A 19,713-nucleotide genomic window follows, 5' to 3' on the forward strand; every position below is an offset into this window, starting at 1 on the left:
TCAAAGTACTCTTTGCTGCTCAGGGCCATTTTTGCTCACCACTTCTTCAATTACATCCATTGTATGATTTACAGACCTATCTCTTTTATCTAGAGAGTCATCTAGATCAAAACGGTCATATAGCTTTGTTGACAAACGCCGCAAAGCCGACCTTATTCTCGGGGTCCATCTCTAATTTGTGCTTAGTCACAGGCAGACCACAAATGGACATGACGACAATCTCGGACATGATCTTTAATATCGGGCTACCCATCTTGGCAACACTAGTTTTTCAAGGGTATTATCCAGTGCTTCAGTGGTACACTGGGGTCATGGAACTTACCAACGTTCCCAGGAAGGACATCTTGCAGGGAAGAATCAATGTTATGATTCGCATACTTAGCGAGGAGATCAAAAGAGTTTTCTGGATATTGAATATTTGGCAAATTCCAAAATTTAGAGAAAAACATATGGTTTCAGGGCAGCTGAATACAATAAAATTTTATTCCTCCTCAACTTTTTATATAACAAATACTTTGCTTGTGTGTGTGTGTGTGTGTGTGTGTGTGTATGCGTGTGTAAGAAATCCAGAAAGCTACTTGAATTTTAGGAGCTTATAACAGCTTTCCCTTCAGCTAAGATCAGAGGAGGAAGAAAACTGAAGGAGTTATTTTTCTTAAGTGACATAGTTTCCAATTAATAGACACAGGGATATGAAAGGGGTCATGTGGTTTAAAAAGTCCACAGTATGGAGATTTGCTGAAATAATTGCCCAGGTTGGACCCTTCATCAGCCCGTCAGATCTTTCCCCCTGTACGAGAGCTTTTACAATATACTTTAAGAGACCACTGTGTAACCTTCACAGGCCAAACGTCCACCCAGCAGCACATGATTAAACTCTCAAACATATATAAAAAAGAGCTCTGCTGGATATTTTCCTTTCAACTGGCTAGTATTTCAGACTTCACAATGTAATGATTTTATAACAGCTTGCATTATGAGGAAAGACTGTATAACTGGAGGACTAACCAGCAGTGGTTGAGGAAAGTGAATGTTGCAAGCTGCATGTCTTCTTGAAACTATTTAAGGCATCTCAGCAATTCAAAATTCAGTAATGTTTATTGCAAATTCACATGCATTCTGAATTACCTACCTTGATCAAAATTATATGTTAAATTCTAGCCCTAAAGATGATATTGTTGAGTATTATTTCTTGTATAATTTAAGGGGATGAAAGAGGTTGATACATAACTTATTATCATGATTATTAAGTATGGGTGGTGTTGGTAGTAATGGCATAGTATTAAATTGGAACGTAGGCTATCATAGAGTGGTTAATCACACAGGTACTCCGTCGGACTCTCTGGGTTCAAATCCCAGCTTTTGGATTTTTGCTAGTTACCTGACCTTGGACAACACGATTTTTTTACCTCTCTAAGCCTCAGGTTCTTCATCTGTGAGATGATAGGAGTAGTATTTTCTTAATAGGGTACAGGATGCTGTGGGGAATCAAACTTTGTAGGGCATTTCAGACAATACCTGGCAAGTTGTTCAGCAATTGATTCAGTTGTTTTTGAGAACTTCATTATCACCACCATTGTTCTTTGGATATTAAAATTATATATATTGCAGATCATTTGAACCGGTTTACTCTTTATTAAGGAGAGGACCATCCAAAACCTTGAAAAGCTTAAATTGATAGCAATTGGGTTTGCTGAGTATAAGGTAGTATTTATGGCAGATAAGGTAAAAAGAAGTGAACAGTCACTTATACACATCAAATCTGTCCTCTGGCATTCATGAACTTAGTAAATAGCACTAGGTAACTATTTATATCATTATTTTTTAGACTTGAAAGCCTTACAGTTTTCTTCTACATTTTAGAAGATCTCTTCTGGAGGTCTTGTATCTAAACAATACTCATTTAAATAGATTAGATGTCAGCTCTCTGTATTAATGTTTTTGGATTAGTTGAGAAAGCTTTTTGTGCTTTATATAACCTTTTAATACAGTTCTTCCTCATTGTTCCATATTCAATAGATGAATGCAAAATATGCCCAATTCTTATTATGATAGGCAGGAAACCAAGTACAGAGACACAATCATGAGAAAGATAGCATTCTGATCTTCTAAGAGCTTACTGTCTGATGAAGTAAGTAATGAAGTAACACAACATAAATAAGCACAGCTGAACATGAGGAATAGATTTCCTAGGGTTCCATGGGGACAGAAAGGGGTGAATGGTCAAGGAAGGGTTCTTAGAAAAGTTAATATTTGAGCTGATTCCTGAATCAGAAGTGATAGTAAACATAGAAGAGAGGAATCAGAAAGAAGGAGCATCTTTGTAAAATCCATGAAGTGCTTGGGGGAACTACAGCTTTTATTATCCGTGTTCCTGGAGAATACAGGAAGGGTTGGTGGGCTGTAAGGTCACGTAAGCAGAGCTACATCACAAAGTGCTTTGCAAGGAAATTTAGTTTTTACTCTAAAGGCAATTGGAGCCATTGAAAAGCTTTGAGCAGGTAAGTTTTATGACATCTTGCTGTGAGGAAGAGAATGAATTTTGGGGTGGTGGAAGGTACACTAGCTTGTCGTAATCTTAGAGGAGGAGTTACAAGCCAGCTCTGTGGATTCTTTGGATTCTAAAGTTGTCAGGTAAAACTCTGTAGCCATGATTGCTTATTATCTAAGTATTCATTTTTACATCAATTTTTCTGGCCCCCAATTTTTTCATTTCTTTGTTTTTTTTTAAAAATAGATCTTTATTGGAGTATAATTGCTTCACAATACTGTGTTAGTTTCTGTTGCACACCAAAGTGAATCAGCCATATGCATACATATGTCCCCATATCCCCTCCGTCCTGAGCCTGCCTCCCACCCTCCCTATCCCACCTTTCTAGGTCACCGCAAAGCACCGAGCCCATCTCCCTGTGCTATAGAAATTGCTGGGGTTTTGTTCGACCACAAATTTTTCACCAACTCACAAATGACAAATCTGCTATCACTTTTGCCAAATCATCTGAAACGGAAGTGCCCGAGATGCCCCACCATTGCTATGCATATGTATATAATCTTATTTTTGCTATAACGACACTTTCAAAGTAATTAGACACTTTTATTTTAAAGAGCAAATACAGATTCAAGAGGTATGAAGGAATTTTTCCAGGAAAATATCTTAGTAATATTGAAGGTGTTTGTGACTGGTACCAGTGGAAGAAGTTTGCAGGCCTGAGGCAGTTTTATGATAAGAAAAAAATATATTTTCATTTCGTAAAGACATTTTGCCAAAATACCCACATAGCGGTGACAGATTTCAGTTTTATTTTACTTCTGGCATGTGTGTGCCATTTTAAGGATTATAAGGCAATCCATACAATTTGTTCTGGTCTCTGGGAATAAGTGGCTTTGATAGTTCACAGAACATTGGAGACAGGCATGAATACATTCAAAAAATTATATTACATTATTATATATATAAACACACATATATATGGCAGAAAGCTCTGTGATTCAACAGATCTCAGATGAAATGTATTCAGATAGAATTTGAACGAAAGGAAGAAAGGCAGTGGTTTCTGAACCACTGTTGAAAATTGTGGAAAGCTTTTCTGTTTTGCTCTTTGAGAAAAGAACTCTAAAAACTTGTAAACTTTAACAAATAAACCGAATCAGTTGAGCTACCTAAGCCTAGATTTTTACCTGGGGCCTATCTAACTTAAAACTGGATATGTGATTACAAGACAAACAAGAAATTCATCATTCACCTTTCATTTGTACTGATGCTCCCTTTTTTTAAAGTGTGCTCAATCCTGATGAATTTTTAGGACAAAGAAACAAAAACATCTGGGAAATTAGTATCAGCAGCACAAAAAAAGCGTGACAGAGCCTTTGGGGTTGATCATAGGATGAAAGCTTCTAAGTTTTATGACTTCTTGAGAGGAGTTTCCTGCCAGAATATAGACAATAAATTGTTTTAATTAGGGTATATTATATTCTTACAGTTAGCAAGAGGAGAGCTAAATTTCTCTCTAGTGATCAATGAAACTACAAAAAGTATATAGAATGTAGCAAAAAATTGCACAACACAATACATGAAATATCTTATCAAAAACAGATATGATTTGAATTTATACCTTTAAAACAGTGTAATGCTTTTGTTTTTATACATTCGGTGAATAATGACAATTTTTAAGGAAAAATCAGTATTTTAAGTTAATATATCTGAAAGAAGATCTTGCAATGGTCATAGTCCATGATGTGCAGCGCCATTCCTCCTGTACAAAGTGAGAAATGCAGGGGCACTGCTCTAGTATCACATTAAATGTCAAGCTTGACCTTGACCTATAAAGTCTAAGATCTCCTCCCTCCCTCCCTCCGTCCCTCCCCTCCTCCCTCCCTTCTTTCCTTCCACGTGTCTCTTTCAACCTCTTGCCCATTTCGAAAAAACAGTGCGATTTTCTTTCTTCTTTGGATTTTCCATTTGAACACTTTATTAATCAATTTTAACTTTATCTTACATTTAATGGTATCATCGGAGGTTATTGAGCACAGGAGTGTTCTGCTTGTCAGGGTTACAGTCTGGAGGACAGGTGGCCATCATAACAGGTCACTCATGAGAGACTGGGGCTTGGGTTAGGTTGGTAGCAGTGGAAGTGAAAGGAAGAGGTAGATTTGCAAAAGAGCGAGCCGAGGGACTTGCTCATTGGCTGTTTGAGGAGTGAGAGCTATACTTGTAGGTAAGGATTCAGCTGTCTCTATGATGAGGAATACATGATGGAAATACATATAATAGAAAAGAAAGAGAGCCCGATATTATAGTGAGAAAGTTGTAGCAGTGGATGTAACTTGAGAGAAAAAAAAGAAAAGAATTTTAAAGACATGTCACCTAGACAGTGTATCCTATTGGAGAGACAGTCTTAGTATTTCTCTTAGCGGTTCACATAACAAGCAGTCTTAGTGATGAGCAGGGAAGCTGCACTGTCAAGATGGAGAAGCACGTTGTCCAATGCCATTTTGGTTAGTTTCAAAAAAAAATTCATAAGATATGATAAACAATGGTCAAGGTGAAGGTAGAGGCTTGCTTCCCACAGCTAATTCTGGTTAATTTCTTTTCAAGATAGTATAAAAGTCCCTTCTTCTTCTGCATGTACATGTGTGTATGTGTGTGACTCTTGATTATGCTTTGATTACAGTTATGACAACAATAACTAAACTACTGAATGATTACTCAGCGGCAGGAACCATACAAAGCACTAAGAAGCGTGATCATATTTACTCTTCACAGCAGCCTTTAAAGGTAGTAGCATTATTATTTCCATATTATTTCTATTTTACAAATGAGGACACTAAGGTTCCGAAAGATTCAAACATTTGCTCAGCTTCCCAAAGCTGGTAAACATCAGAGCCAATATTCAAATCCAAGTAGGCTGACTCCAGAGTCTCAGTTTTTAACCAATACACTTTACTCTCAAGCTTTATGTTGGATTTGAAAAAAGGCACATAACTTCTTTATAGATTTACTTCACCTCTTTTCATGTCATGTGGAGAGTGGAGCACTTAACAGAAATGCAAATTAGTAGCGTATCACAATATCTTAATCAGTGTAGAGAGAATACGTGCAGTCTGGATTTTGGTAGGGAAACATGAGTTTCCCATCCTTATCCAAGAGCATATAATGTGGAAGCATCAAAGCTGCCATGTATGTATCTAATGAAGCAGTATTTATCTTGAGATACTTCATTCATAGGATGTACTATTTCCTGGGGGATGCTTTAGCACAAATACCTAAAGAGATTTTTTTCCCCTTACTTGATCTTTCAGACCTGGATTGTTTTATCCCTTCTCTACATAGCAAATTTTTTTTTTTTTTAAATCAATTTATTTTATTTTTGGCTGTGTTGGGTCTTCGTTGCCGCAAGGGGGCTTTCTCTAATTGCAGTGAGCGAGCTTCTCATTGCGGTGGCTTCTCTTGTTGCGGAGCTCGGGCTCTAGCTGCGCAGGCTTCAGTAGCTGTGGGATCTTCCCGGACCAGGGCTTGAACCCGTGTCCCCCGCATTGGCAGACGGATTCTTAACTACTGAGCCACCAGGGAAGCCCTACATAGCAAAGTTCTATTCAACAAGACAGGTCAAACTGGGTTCCTTAATAATTCCAGGCAGTTAGTATCTCTCTTTCTGGGATTATCTAGCACTTTGTATAAGACTGTCACACACATTACTTTGAGCAATCCCATCATGAGGGCAAGGCTCATACATTCTTATATTTCCTATTACCTGACCCATAGTAGAAATGTATTAGCGATTGTTGAGCTAATGTATACCTGAAAAGTAGGTGTACTTCAGAATACCATTGTAAGCATTTCAAGCCTGACTTTGACAGCTCTTTGTTCTCTGGAGCACAAGTGACTTTCAGAAGTCCAGAGGTACTATAGAGACTTGGTGAACAAAACATTTCATTTATGGGCCAAATGAATCTATTAAAGTAATTTTACTTGAAGGCCATAATGCACATTGCCTAACTACATTTAAAAAAAAATATGACCATTGATGGTGTCTTCTTCAATTTTTTCTTTCCGATTCTGAATCTATTCTTGATTGCCCTGAGTATCATCTTGCTGTTCAGAGTGATGTCCAGTTATATTTAATTGCATCACTTTCACAGTTAAAATTTCCACCATGACCAATTTTTCTGTGTTCCTGGATGGCTTTATGAGTAATCTGTTATTTTTTTAATTTCCAATGTGAAATAATGACATGCTCAATTTGCTGCATAGGTTTGTCTAAATACATATGTCTGTGGATTGCCTTTACCCATTCTAGTAAAACTGTTTAATTCACTTTAATTATAAATTTGCTATGTTTTTGCTTCAACCAGGCACACGATAAGATTCAACAGTTTTCTTGCTGTAACAATTCTGTTTCTCAGATGGCAAGTTATTGTGCCAGAACCATCAAATGACCTGAGGAGTTAGCCAAGGGGGATAATGGATGTAAATGAAGCGTTTATTCAACACTCTTAGCCCAAGGTGATTGTCTTTTTTTGCATTTGGAAAAGAATGAATTTTATACGCTACCAGGCAGAAAGATGAAAGGAACCATTTTCCTCTAACCCCCTATTTTAAGTGACACGTTTAGCCTAATTCCTGCAACTTTAGTGAAATCAGTTTCTCTGGATGAAGTTATGCTCTCATCTACATAGAAGTAGAGAGAAAACTGTTCTGCACCTTGTAACAATGGATAGAAAGGGCTTTGCTTGGCGATGAAACTTGAGTCAAGTATTAACATATGAGATGGCCATATAATTTCCTTCACATTGAATTCACTGCCTAACTTGTTTCCAGCCAGAGAGGCAAATACTTGATCATGAGACATCGGCAGTTAGTCATTTAAGTAGCTGCCGTTAGAAGATTACCATTTGCACAGAATCTTATCTTTCCCCCTAGATCTTTGAGATCATGGTAAGTTATACACATTTATAACCAATTATGTCAGCAAGCGTTTCCTGAGCCACAACTGCATGCCTAGCACTATATCAGTCTGTGGAAGTTAAAACAGTTACGGAATACGGGGCCCTCAGGCAGCTTGCAATCTAGAGGGGCCCATGGGCATCACACAAATTAATGCTAGTGGGATGGCTTCTATTAAGGAGACATGCAGAGAGCAAATGAAGGCCAGTGGGAGTGACCTACCCATAGCCACAAGTGGGGGGGGGGGCTCAAGTCAGGTGTTGAACATTTGCCCCAGACATCATCAAAGCTGGGGTAAGCACTTAGACTACTGATCTACCCACCAGCAGCCCGTAAAATGCACATAGGTTTCAATACCTATGTAAAGAGAAGGACTGAGGGTTAGTTTCTTAGTTCTAATACTTAGAAACAGAGTAAACAGCATTTCCTGAGCTTCAATTTTCTCATCTGTAAACTAAGAAAATTTACCTTATAATGTTGTGAAGACTTAATTAATATATTCAACAATGCTTTGTACATCATGTGCGCTGTACATCATGCTCAATAAATGGTGACTGTTGATCTTAGTAAGACCTTATATATGAACATTACAATAATAGAAGGTTGCAGGAAAAATGTAGAATTTTCTAGGCAGACTTCAGTCTAGCTCTTTCCTACTTCAGTTCAGTTCAGTACAGCTTCTACATTTAGAACCCGTGTTTGAAAAAAATTTGTAATACTGTCGCATGGGAAAGCTTGGGAACAGTGGCCTCCCTCTCTCCCTCCCTTCCTTCCTTTCTTCTCTCCCTTTCTCCTTCCCTCCCTACTTTTTCCTTTTCTTTTTTTCTCTCTTTCAGCACTTGGGGTACATTTTACTTGTCTCTGTTGAGGGACTTATTATCTCCAGTCTTCCTTGGGAGCAGGAGAAATAGAAAGGCAGCACAGAGAAGGAAAGGGACTTTCAGGTTCAAAAGGAGTCTAGTTTGCTTATCTATTCTGGAATCTGAGGAAATTTAACGCTAAGCATGCCAAATATCAACTTTTCTAGTAGTCAGTGCATTTAGGGAGTCAATGAATGATCAGAAACAGCATTAAACAAAACCAGACCCCATGAACTGAAGCTGGGAAAACCAAACAAAGACCCCTTGTGGGTTTTCTCCCTGCTCTTGGTAATATACACCAAACCACTAGTCATAGCTGAACAAGCAAAACCTTCAACCTAAAACCTGTATATTTAAATTATTTCCACATAAATGATTATTATCCTGATTTGTTTTTCAGTTCACATGTTTGTTTAAGGAAGGAATGTGTTAACTTCAAGCAAGAAGGATTTAAAATGTCAGTAATATGAGAAATTCCTTTAAAAAAATTTCTGTACTTTTCATTAAAAGAGCCCATTTCTTTCCAGGAGATAGAATATCTGATTTCAATTGTTCCCTGTTCTTCTCTTTAATGGAATCATTAGACAAATAGAGTAACACTTCATGGGTCTTAAAAAAATCTTGCACCTGTAAATTCTTTCTTAATTTTCTATGCTCAAGAAGATGGGATTTGTGGTATGTCACCAGGAGAAGGGAGATTACTAACTGACATTTTCAATTGTTAGAGTTCTGTGTGATTTAGAGACATCGAATTTAGCGGGTTCAATTTTAATCCGTTTTACAAGAAAGTGTCACTTTATATCATGTGAAAAATATACTTTCTCAATTGGGACACAAAACATGAAGATACACCTTTTCACCTTTCAATATATCTCCTAGGGTAAAAACAAAACACTTGTTTTCACTTTTCACATCGTACAGACTGTTTTTTCCACAATCTTCACCCTAGATGAATTATGACGTCTAAAACCCCCTGGCTGTCCTAACATTTAATAGGCTTCTTGTTTTCATGTTTATATGTCATGATGACAAAGCAATTGACTTCTGCAATGCAAATTTATCCTAATTAGGGAATGTAAAGCATGTTATCATTGCCAAATAAAAGAGAGCGTTTTTCAAAATTTATTTTATTGAGGTAACATTGATTTATAAAATTATATGTATCATAGTTTTTTATCAACAAGATTCATCAAGAGTTGATGACCCAAGCACATCCTGAAAAATTCTTAGGGTTACGTTGTACTTACCTGCAGCCTCTTTTGATAATGGAGACAGTGCAAATGGACATTGAAAGTTAACGTCATCACATGGTAGAGTTAGGCAATTTACCCAAAGCACCTATAACTATTTTCCATAAAAACAGACATGAAGCATTTACAGCCTTTACATTACATAAAATTACTAAAAGCAAAGCTAAGAATTTAGGGTGTGTTATATTCTACGCCAATCAGTGTCTCACTTCCATTGTGGTCTGTAATTATTTAATCCAAATGTCTTTCGTCTGTGTAGGATTAGCCTTTTTTTGGAGCCAAGCTGAAGACTCTGAAGCTGTCTGTCATTGTTTGCAATTTGGAGCTGTTTTCCCAAAGGATTGTAATCAGTTTGCTTTTAAAGACTAAGTGATAAGTTTGAAAAGGAGTGACAGGCAGAAAATTAAAAATAAAATGATGTAAATTGGAAATATATAAAGTAGCTTGAAAAATTGTCTTATCATATTTGGCCAATTAGTCTGAAACAAGCTCTTAATCCAAGCTCTTATAAATGTCAAATCTATATGCTTATCAGAAGTGGTTCAATTTTAGCCCATCTTTATGCCTGTGATGTGGAAAAATAAATAGAAGACACTTGGTGACAGAATTCATTCCAAAATACCTTATTTACATCTAATCAATATTGGACAGCAACCACGTGGTTATTTTATTTTTTGTTATTCCTGCCTCTAAATGAACAGAGATGGAGTAGCCATAGATTGAATTTGAGTTGTCAGGGCAATAAGAAACAAGTCTTTTTTTTTATAATGATACCTTTCTGTTTAGAGGTAGGTAATTTGAGAAATATCCATACATTTAAATGCTCTCTTCAAAATTATTAAAATCACTTAGCAACTATGTATGATAATAAAATACTGCATTGTCTCATATTCCAATGCTTAGATAAAATATTTTGTCATGTATCTAATACCTTTGTATGCCTATAGATAGAATTTCTGAGTGTTCATTTATGCTATGTCCATGTATACACACATAGCTGTAAATTGAGCAGTCCATTTTGAGTAAAATTAGTCTCTCCACATGTAAAATTAGTCTAGCCACATCTTACTCTTTCTGAGTTTGACGCATCAAAGAAACTTTACTTTTGCCAAACTCTTCCAAGTCTGAGTCATTGTTTAAGAGAATGTATTTTTCCTGCTTGTCGGCTTTACATCAGTTTCCTTTCCGAAAGTGTTGACTCAATAATCTCTGCAAGTCTGCTTAAATCTTAAGGTGTTTTTAAAGATATACCTATTTGTATCCTATACCAACACTTAGGAAACAGCTTCAGGGCAGATGGCTTATCAGTCTGAGCTCCCCAGTTTAGTATTAAGTCCCAAACCCAAGTGGCTTATGGGGCTTTCCTGCCCAAAGCTCCTCCCACTGTCACTGCAGCTTGGGTTTCAGTCCCACCTTTACAGGACTGGACACGCCAGGCAGAAGGAGAGAACAAGTTTAACAAGATAAAGGATTCCTGCGTAGGGAGGGGATAGGAAATCCAATATCTATAAATAGCCAACAACCCCTTTGGTGAACTTTCATCTAAATTTTCTTTCATCTCAAACTGTTATTAAAAAGTCAAAAAGAAGAATTTTTTTAAAGGGGGGAAAACCACTGTGGTATCTTGAGATGCCCTGTGAGACACAGATTTAATTCTCAAACACCAAATAGCAGCACTCTTGAGCCAGATTTTCTTCTCTCTAGCTTAGATGAATGTAGTCTCTCGGCTCTGTGATAATTTTTATTCAAGTCAGAATGCAAATTCTTTCATACAACATTTTTAAAAATCTTTATTTTGCTATGTTACCCTGGCATTAAAGGATTAATACTCATATGTTGGCTATAAATGAAGCTCATTACTCTGATGATTATTGACAAGGGTTAGAAAATTAGTAGGTTTCTCCTATGTGTACAATTTTCTTCCTAACGTATTGGTTCTGTTTATTTTGTAGAGGTGGTTACTTACACATGCAGCTGCTGTCTTTTCACCATTCTTTAAGAGAAATGGTTCTCAGGTCTGCCTGAACATTACGCTCATCTGGGGAGTGCTTAAAAAAATACCAGTGCCAGGGCCCCAACCTAGTTAAATTAAATCAGAATCTTTGAAGGTAGAGCCTATTTGTCTTAAAAAACAAAAAATGAAAACAAAAACCTCCCTAAGTAAGTCCAAGATCCAGCTCGTATGAAAAAATCCTGCCTTCAAAGCCTGTTCTCAATTGTTGCTTATTAGCTAACATTTTTGGTTGCAAGCATCATAACTCTACTCTTATTAGCTTAGACAAAGGATCTGGAGTGTGATAGAGACTTGGCACCAAGCTTTTGCCCTTTTCTGGGAACGTGAACTGGGTGTGGTGACTGCATGGTGTTTGAATGGTGTCTCTAGAGTGTGGGGTATGTTCTCTGTCTGGGAGGAGTAAGAGGCATTTGGTGACCAGAGCATTGACTATGGCAGAGACTGACTAGCTGGTCACCAAACTGTTTCTCTCTCTCTCCCGGGCACACAGCTAGATGATATGCAGATAGTATGTGGCCACTGGACTGAGTTCCAGCCAATGGATGGTATAGAAGTGATTCTAACACTTGCAGGTCTGAACAACAAAAATATGTTCTTTATTCACTTGCTCAACTCTGAGGACATCGAGGAAGGCAGAGTCACCAGACAGAAGAAGCTGCTGAAGTCTATAAATTGTCAAATGAAAGACACCTCCTAGGAGAGCCATCTTACCCAAACCAACCCCGTTGGGCTATTGTGGGAGCAGCAGATACATTTTTACTGTGAATGGGGGAGGGGGCCGGGGGCTCTTATTTACAATAGTTAGCCTGTAGAGGAAAGTATCAGAAGACAAGTTCAACAATCAGGTCTCAGGAAGAGAGGGATCCAGGTCAGCTGTGAGATCCTGGCAGGACCTTTGCTAATCCTATATCCAGAGCACTATATGTAATCAAGCTCTAACAACTACCAGCCTCCATATTATTCCATCCTGAACTTCTGTTTGCTGGAAATAATAATCTGAATGGTCCAAGGTTGATTAGCTGCCCAACCCTGGGTCAGTCAGTTAGCTGTGGCTAGTGGAAAAGAGTCCAGCTTGGAGAAGACATGAGACATCTCTAAGTGCACTTCACATGCCAGCAGCCAGGGGTCTCCCTTCTCCGCTCCGTTTAATTATTTTTTTCTGTTATATTTCAGTTATTTCTGTTATCATTTCTACAGCACTTTTGTGCAAATCCCCTCAAACCCTATATGAAATTAGTAAGACAAAAAAAAATGTATAAATAATAAATAGATGAAGGATTCTATTTCTTTCCTCTTTTTAAATTAGCCATGGTATTTATTTCTCCACAGGACTTTGGCGTCATTCATACTCTCCAAGCTCTTCAAAGGTTTCTAACAGTAGTTCACTGATCTCATTTACACATTTCCCTATATCCTGATATATAATTGTCTTCCCACCATGAGACCTTAATTCATTGACAACAGCCTGGGTATTCTCTTACAATCTCCTCCTTCACACTAGGCTTTGTTTCCTCTGCTGCAAATCATTCTCTTTGAGAGGAAAGATAGAAGCAAGATAAAAGAGAAAATGTGCCTCGTGTTGTCCACAATAGTGCATCACAGGCTGCGGAAAACAAGCCTTCCTATTTCATCATCTTTTTTTTTATTTGAATTTAAACAAAAGAACAAACATTGCTGTTAAGAACAATTTTTCAAAGCCTAAACTCATTAGGAGTTTTAGATGCAAGGACATTGATCAGATTGGTGTGTGTCATCTTCTTATTTATCTCTAAGTACATTTTCCCCACCTTTTGTATGTGGATTTTAAAGTGCAAGCTCATCAGAGCACACGGTATGCACTTTTCCTGGCATTCTTTAGGTATCTTCTTCTATCTTTCTCAATGGGATCATTTGTGATTGAAAAAAATAAATATTATATTTCTGAGAACCCCTAAACACTTTCTATGACAGAATTTCATATCATGAGATCAATACTCTCTCTTTCCTAAATATTTGGATTTCTGCCTTCAAGGATACATGTCTTTATCCTCTCAGTTATTATAAACTCTACAATGACATAGTTTCTTTGTCCTTGTTTCATTTTTGCAATGAGAAGGAATAGTGCCACCTGAGGAAAGCTAATCAGCCTTCAAAAGAAGTGATTGATGAACACATTGCAGGATTTTGTTCCCAGATTTGCTGCCTTGGAAATATTGTTAACGTGTATGCAGAGTCACTTGCCTCACTGCAAAACTAGCTAAGAGCACCACAAAATTAAAAAAAAAAAATACATGATGACAATTTATGAACTTACACAGACAGATCTATATCAACCATGCCATGTAGATACTTGCATTAAATGATGAGTTTATTCTTTCTCTGTAGTCAAATGTGCACGAAAAGTCAAATTGTAATCTAAAATCATGAAATCAGATATTAAAATGAGTTGGACGATTTTAATCATTAGGACATCATTCTAAGAAAGCCAGATGCATCAACATTTGGAAGGGGGAAATATCGAAATATGAAATATTTTTCAAACTGCTGTTCAGAAATTTCTAAAGACTTTCAATATGTTTGGGGGATTTATTAGCTCTATGATTATATTTTACTTCTGATTTTCATTTGTAGATTTCTAAAAATGAATTCTAAAGACCATGAATAAATCTAAAGACTATGAATAATTCTAAGGATTTATTCATAGCTGAAAATAATTTTTAATTCTCAAGTAAATGTTCTGAAATTGATGTGAACAGACTCCTAGAGGTTTGAGGACAGTATTTACAAGGGTCTCTGAGTATATTTTCCTTTACAAGAAGCTCCATAGCCTCCTCAATTTTGAAAAATTCTGCTATAGATGATTAAGACCATTGGCCCTGGATAACACCAAAAACACTACTGACATTTGACGGTGTCATTTCTCCCAATTCTTTCCCTTCATTTCCAATCATATACACTAGAGTTTTTATCAGATATCTTAGCTGATTGAATCAGGTAACAATTTTGTCTATAAGCCATTTATCTCCCTATTAAATCTAAATCTCTCTTATGTTTTGCTTCCAATCAGTCATAAATTACCTGCAAAAGCTTGCTTTTAATCCAAGTCCCAAGTTTCAGTAAGATTTGCTCAGAAAGGCTTACGTGGGCAGAAACATAAAAATATTTCTTTTCTATCCCACACTCCCCAAGGCAAGTTTGCCTATTTCTGCTTTAAGCTCTTATGTGTTAATAGTTTAACTCTCCAAAAATAATCTCATTTTCTCTATTTTCAAGTTCTCTGTCACTTCATCCTCCCTGAATCCTGCTAATTTCACTTCAACACAAATTCATCTTCATTGGACTGGAGTAGTGGTTTTCTTTCTCTCTAAGATGAATGTTTCAGCTAGGTGAGAATTTGTTAGGGACTATGCTTATTAGCTAAATACACTCCAAGGATTTCTCAGTATTTGGAAGTTGTCAATGGCTCCTTACCTTTGTGACAAGAGTGAATCTGATGGTCTAGAATACTTCCACAGTAATATTATCTCCATTTCCCTTTTCATTTCTCTTTAGCGATATGTTTACCTGTCAACATGCATCGTCCCAGAAGATTCACAAATTTTCAACTTGGTGACTGTCTTCTTGAGATACTGCTTTTCTCTCTAAACAGGTCTGCTTTTACAGACATAACACACTTTTATTGCTCTAATCCAGTGTTTAGCTCCATTCCAACCAGTCTCAATAAAACTTAAGAGATCTTATTAACCACTCTAAATGTATAGTTGCAACATCAATTGGTCTTTTAACACCACCTGACAAAACTGCCATGTTTTTCTCATCAGCTCCTTTTCCCATTCTCCATAACTTTATTAAACATAATAAAACATATACTTTTATATTATCAAACATAATACTCTACTTTTCCTCAAAAGTCTCGTCTGCCCTCACTTCAAAGGAAATCAAAATCACTTAATGCATGAAAAATCTGAATCTGGGCTTGGGCGGGTGTGTGTGTGTGTGTGTGTGTGTGTGTGTGTCAGGGTAGGGGGGGTGATGTAAAATACTACCTGTATCTGCAACACCTTTACCTCTTTCTCTTCTCTTACAGTGTTTAGTAATTCATTGCTATGTGTCAATGAACTAGATGCTGTTACAAGATTTATAGCCTAGTAGGCAGAGAGGAATACAAGTACATCAGTAAGCCCCACATGATTTAATAAGTGCTATTACAGAGGTATCATTGGGTTTAGGGTACTAACAGAATAGAAATCAAACCAGACAGGGAAGTCAGGACTTCTACTGTCTGTACTGCATGAGCCAAGCCTTGAAGAATGAGTAAGGGTGAGAGTGGACAGGGCAGTGGAAGTCCTCCACTCTCCCTGTGTTTCTTTTGCCGAGCTCCTTCATTTCCACTAACTTTATGTTTATCTTCTCACACAGAACATCTGAATATTCACTCAATCCTTCCTAAAATCTATCTTCTTAACCCAAATCTGAATCTTTGTTAGTTTCTCATTATTATCCCCTTTCTGAACTAGTCTTCTTTGGTTCATCACACTTCTCCTTAGACGATTCCACACGCCTCCCACCATCTGAGTCAAGGGAGGCACTGAAGCTGATTGGCTGACTCCAGGTGACTTTGACTCTTGTTTCTCTTCTCCTTAATCCAATCTGAACGTGCAGTGAGACTCATTTCCCCTGACGGACACAGTCATCTCGTAGGATTCATGCCTCTGAAGTCAGATCACCTCGACAAGCTGCGGATACCACTTCTTTGTCCCTGAGGTTTAATAGCGCTGTTTTCTCATCTACTAAATGAGGATGGTGACAATGTCCGGCTTGCCCACTGCGATGATCATTGTGAGAACTCTGAAAGAACTGTCAAGAGCCACACGCATTAAGTTTATACACTTCTTCTTACTTTTTGAAACTCTATACAATGTTTTTTTCTATTTTCTATTTCACATTTCTTTGCTGCTTCTCAAAATGAACCCTTTGGGAGAAGGTTTTTGCTGACCTAAAAATATAATAAAAATGTTCCCATCTGGATATTTTTCTTTTGTGTTTCCCTTTGTCTGGACTATCATTCTCTTCTTTATACATTTGTCAAGATATATTATTAGGTCCGGTTCCATCTTTATTTCCCCCATAAAAATTTTCCAATAACCTTAGTCATCGTCCATCTCTTCCTTCTTTAAACTTTATCACTTATAGCCTGCTACAATACTCACTGTAACAGTTAATTACACTTTTGTTGTTGTCATTGTTATTCTTTCACTTCAGCAACTACCACCCTGTGGTAAGTGATCAATAATAATTTTGATTGACTGATATAAGTAGCAAGCATTACATAATATAAATACAATATAAATATTTATAATAAATATTTATATAAATAAATTATATATAATATAAATTAATATAATATAATATATTATAATATATATAATATTATAATATATAAAATATATGTTATATAGAATATAAATTATATATTAATATAAATATTTATATAAATATAAATATAATATAAATACAAATAATATAAATATAATATAAATATTTATATAAATAAATTATATATAATATAATATAAATTAATATATAATATTATAATATATATAATATATATTATATATTAATATAAATATTTATATAAATGGAAATATAATACAAATACAAATCCTTCTTTGAACTAGTCTATTTCTAATATTATTTGCAAAAGGCCTGATGAACAACTGCATTCTATTAGCAAAACAAAAATAATTACTTTATGGATTAGAAAATGCTAGCTATAGATAAACACACCAATCTTTACATTCAAGGGAACCATAAGGACAAATCAGCCTAAATAATAAATTGTAAGTCTGTAATGTGCTTGGGTCACGTGACAATGACTCCCATCAACATAAATTGATACCATGGACAGGTTTCTTATTAATCATGCTTCACCAGGGCATTGGGTTAAAAGCTTAAATAACAGGACAAGAGGCTTGCTGGAAATTTAATTCTTGATTTCTAGGCTCTGAAAGACAGTTTCTCTCCTCTCCCTCCCTGGAGGAGGGGAAGTCCTTTAAAATGTCATTATTCTGCACGTGTAACGATGTCATTTCTCTTGGTCTCTGTGAAGGTAGAGTTGCAGTCAGTGCGTGGCGATGAAGTGCCACTGATTGATCCTCACAGATTCCCTCCTCGCCCCTCCTTACAGCAAAGATCCTGTTTTTAATCACCTTGCTGTGTACTTCCTTTGCCCTTATCCATTATGCAAGGAGGTCAGCTAGTTACATTCAATATGACTAATTAAAAAGAGAACTCTAAGGTAAAGCACACAGAGGCACTCGGGTAATTGCAGTAATATCTGTGAATAATAAAGACAATTAATGAGACCTGTAATGGCTTTGTAAATAGTCATTTGCCCACTCACAGGAGGTGAATAACAATTTTCACTGAGTGGGAAGAGTCAACTGTTGTGATTCATTTGTACATGCTGTTTCTCTCCCTTCTCAAGAAACTCAGTTTTGGGCATTTCAGAAATTCCTATTAGGGGTAGACTTGGAACCGTGCTCCAAATGATAGCACAGTATTCCAATGCAAGGAACATCTTTGCATGGGCTACTTTATAGAAAAAGATAACATTAGGTTAAACTGAAGCACCTTTGGGAATGATAAGAAGGGTGGCCAGACTCAAACGCAGAGCAAATGTAGAAAGTTGCTGAAAGTAGCATCTTCTCATTTTATAGCTAGCAGGGGCACTAAAAGCTATCTCTTGAGAAAAGTGGGGTTAAGTAAGGTAAAGACATTTGTTCAAGGTCTTATAACTTGTTTGTGTCAGAGCTGGGGCAAGAAGACAGAAATCCTGGCTTTGGGCCAGTGATCCTCTCAGAGCAGACCTCTGACAATCTTGTGAAGGAGTATAAACTGGACTGGGTTTGGAAGACCTCACTACAATGTCATAGAACTATCTAGTAGTTTAATGATAAATGGCAGGTTGCTAGAGAAGGAACATAAAATTGTACAGGTGAAATAAATAGCCAGAAGTATACAAAGGCTGACAGCAAAGGAGACAATGAAAACAGAAGACATGAGCATTGCTCTACAAATTCAGGCAGAAGCATCGAATCATGTTGCACTGACTTAAGAGCAAACAAACACACTAAACTTCTGGATAATACTTTGTTCTCTTGGAAAATTGGTATCCCTTTCTCCTCAGGGCATTCCAAATTTCTTCAATACCATTCTACCTTCAGATCTTAGATAAAGTGGTATTTTATTGAGAATTTTTCTCTGATTTCTGACAAGGTCAAATCCAACCCTCCATCAGAGAATTTCGCCACATTATGAATCTTTCTTTTGCAACAGCTATTGCGTCTTTGTTGTCCAGTTTATTTGATTAATATGGATTTTCATCACTCGGTTTAAAATCCTATGAGAACAGAATAGTATCTGTTTCTAAATACTGTTGTATTACTCCCTAGCTTGTGCCTGACACATAGTAGACAATTAGTTTCAAGGAATAAATGAATAACTGTATGAAAAGAGATGAAATAGAGAATCGTTGTAGAGGGAAAGAACACACAGCATATTGCTTCGTGAGGAATGCTGGTTAGACTTCGTCCTCCAGAGCCAGTGTCTGCCTTCCTCACTGCAGAATCTTGTGCACTTAGCTGTTACTTGACACTCAGCTTGTAAGAGAGGTTTACTGATTGAAAATGGATACCTGTTTCTAATATTAGGAGGCAAATGTGGCTTTTCACTACTACATTTAAAATTCTAAAAATGTTAACAAGTTTACTGGCCAGAGGAAAATTGTTTAGTTTGTGAGAGATTTACACATGAAATGATTCCATTTGCTGCCAAGCCTCTTCAAGTTGGCAGGAATAGATAAGCACCAGCTTTTCATCTACAAGCTCCCTTAACATTCCCACACTATCTTCAAGTTCTGGTTCACATTTGAAGGGGAAGTTTGTGAGGCCTTTGGCCAGTTCCCTTTAGATTTCATTCACACATTGTCATTGATCAAAACTTAAGGAAGCCTTTAATGAAAGGTATGGAGATAGTTGGATGTCCAAAGGCAAAAAATAAATTTGGCTTATCTACCTTATACCGTACACAAAATTAACTCAAAATGAATCACAGACCTGTGTCTAAGAGCTGAAAGTATAAGATTCTTAGAAGAAAGGAGGAGTA

This window comes from Kogia breviceps, chromosome 6 (genome assembly GCF_026419965.1).
Source record: "Kogia breviceps isolate mKogBre1 chromosome 6, mKogBre1 haplotype 1, whole genome shotgun sequence".
NCBI lineage: Eukaryota > Metazoa > Chordata > Mammalia > Artiodactyla > Physeteridae > Kogia > Kogia breviceps.